Source organism: Apaloderma vittatum, unplaced genomic scaffold (assembly GCF_000703405.1).
Source record: "Apaloderma vittatum isolate BGI_N311 unplaced genomic scaffold, ASM70340v1 scaffold28303, whole genome shotgun sequence".
Classification (NCBI taxonomy): domain Eukaryota; kingdom Metazoa; phylum Chordata; class Aves; order Trogoniformes; family Trogonidae; genus Apaloderma; species Apaloderma vittatum.
In genome coordinates this window covers 36,376-39,202 of record NW_009709247.1, presented here as the reverse complement: position 1 = coordinate 39,202, position 2,827 = coordinate 36,376, and positions in this window count along the sequence as shown.

Genomic DNA, 2,827 nt, shown 5'->3' with positions numbered 1-2,827 from the left:
CCTACACAACCCATTTTCTGCTTAATTACTGTATTTTCCCCAATTGCAAACTGCATACATTTCTCTCTCTAGGTTTCTCAAATGCATGCTGTTTCCTGGTTCCTTTCATTTCAATATGTAAATATGTACCTCTATATATACACATGTACATACTTATATATATAACTTACACACATTATGGGCTGTAACTCTAGGAAAGATTGAGAGACTTCCTGTTAAAACTCAGGATCTCTGAAGAGATACTGAGGCATCCGGAACTGCTGAAATATCAAGGAATTTAATTTTAAATCATTCCTACATTATTCACTATACTACTCCTTAGTAGAAAAAGAATGCTTTTCAGGTTTCACCTTCACCTATTTACGGAACTTCCAGAGAAACACTTTACTTAATGCAACACAAAGTGAGGCAGATAGTTTTATGCTGCAACCTCTTTGAAACAATGTTATTCTCACACTCTACAATGAGATTACAGGTCACCCAGAATTTAAAAAAAAAACCAACGAGGGTGGAGGGCATTGGGGTCACGAAAACCTTTTTTAAAAAAATATTTTTTTTATTTGTTGTTGTCACCGAATCTTATACTGTGCATTTTGCATATCTGCTGCACTTACAGTACCAACATCCTGTGCTTTAAGCTGCTCCAGACATTACCATGGTACACTTTCTACCACTGGATGAACTCTGGCACTGCCCCCTGTGCTGTCTTGAGAGGGCGTTACCAAAGGCAGATCTCCAACATAGAGAGATAGCTCTTGTGTGCTGCCTCATCAGGTACCAGCAGGTATTTCAACCAAATTTCTGCCTCTGCAGCTTTTTTCTCTGTCAGCTTTCCTGGGTCTCAAGTTAGTTTTAATTGGGAGCTCAGAACTGTGCAATACCGCAAATGATTCTGGAGATAAGAAGCATGTGATGTGCACAAGCACACACAGGGCTTGAAGAGTTAATTTAAAGATTTCCTTTTTTTCCTCCTAGAATCATCTCCCACTTCTTGACTGTGCATTGGGAATAGTTGAGAGACTCTCTGAAGAGACTCTATTCCAGATAGGATTTATTGCCCACTTCTTTCTCCACCAAAGCAGGATCCTTCATGTGTGCATTCACGTATGCATTTGCTTTCTCTCAAACCAATGGTGAAAAATTCTTCTGTGTGTTATTACTGGCCTATTCAGAGGACTTTGCTTACTCAGCAGACCAATTCTGCTATCCAGTAAACAGCTGCGTAGCAGATAGTTCAAATCTGAAGCTGGTTTTCGTTGCAGAGTAGCTTTCTGTTTGCCACTCACAGGATTATAATATAATATCAATGTCAAACTTGTTCTCAGCAGCATGAGTTCTCAAACTATCTCATGAAATAGAGTGGAATACATAGGAAATATGGCCAGCATTTCCATGTGAAGGTTGAAATGTGCAGAAAAGAGAAGCTCAATGCGGTTCTTGTATGTCCTACCCTTCAGATATCTGATGAGAGGTATGGAGGAACTGAAATCTAATTCTAGTTTTCTCTGTTAATTGAATTTTACTGCAAGTAATTTATGTGTCACTATTGTTGTTCCTGTTACACAGACAATGTAATATTTATTCATTCTGTTAAAATACTTTGAGATATGGCAATAAAATGTATTATCATAAAATATGAATGTCTATTCTGAGGCTTGCCTCTAAGGAAAAAGTCAGGAACAGCTTACAAAATGAGTCATTGTTTCCACCATTAAAACTCTTGAAGAGCAAGGCAAGACTGTGCTGTTTATGAAAATTGTTGATATCATGAACAAGACCTTTTACAAGTTTAAACAAAAATATTTCCTCTTTTTCCAGTTACAGAAAATGTTACCATTAGAGCAGAACTTTATTTACAGCACAAGACTGCATAAAAGAGTACACAACTGACTCTTGATCCTGACATGGTTTTGTTAAGTTTAGTAATCAACTCACTCTGTAACCTTTTGAGAACACTTAATTACTACATCTGCTCCCTCTATTTGCTGAAGTGGCAGAACACAGGAGCAGAGTACTTCTCCTTAGTTACTGTCTGTGTCCCTAAAAGCACACCATCCTACCACAGAAGGAAGCCAAACAATTTTTTTCCTTATTAAACAAGTATATTGTCATTCTGTATAAAAGTCCCTCCTAAATGGTTTATGCTACGTACTAAGAAAATATTGTTCTGCTGCTCTATTCTCCATGGTTTCTGCCTTCATTCTCACCCCTCATGGATCTACAACATACTCTAAGAGGAGATTAGTAGCTAATTATTTCAGTGATGATCTGTTGAATGAGACCAGATGTCCCTGCTGAGGAAAAAAATAGGACTGGGGTGTTTATAACCATTCAAGTGAAGAGAAACTTTTAGGATATCTAGGATGTTAAGCCCATTAACTACATCTAGGTATTTTAAAGTGTACATGCACAATGTGTAATTGCAGAAATCTACTCTGTGTCTCCCTCTCTGTTTGCATACCTATTTGACCAAGTACAAGACACAATTTATAACCACTGCTTAAAATACATGCCATAAACCTTTCTAAAAAACGACCCCTGCATATGTAGAACCACCAAGAACCATCAACTTCTCCAGTGTAAAGTTCATTTGTTGCATCTTTCTCTGAAGGATATGAAAACTTGGAAATATGTGCTGGGACAACTGTCAGTGCTCCTCCCTCCCATCCTATACACCTTTGGCTGTTTATCTGACATTGGAAGCATTTACCTCTGAGATTAAGTAGCAGAGAACTATGATAGAATATCAAAACTAGGGCTAACTGAATCATGAATTTTGAATCCTAAACCCTATGTAGTACTGCAGCTTAAAAACATGCTAATAAAG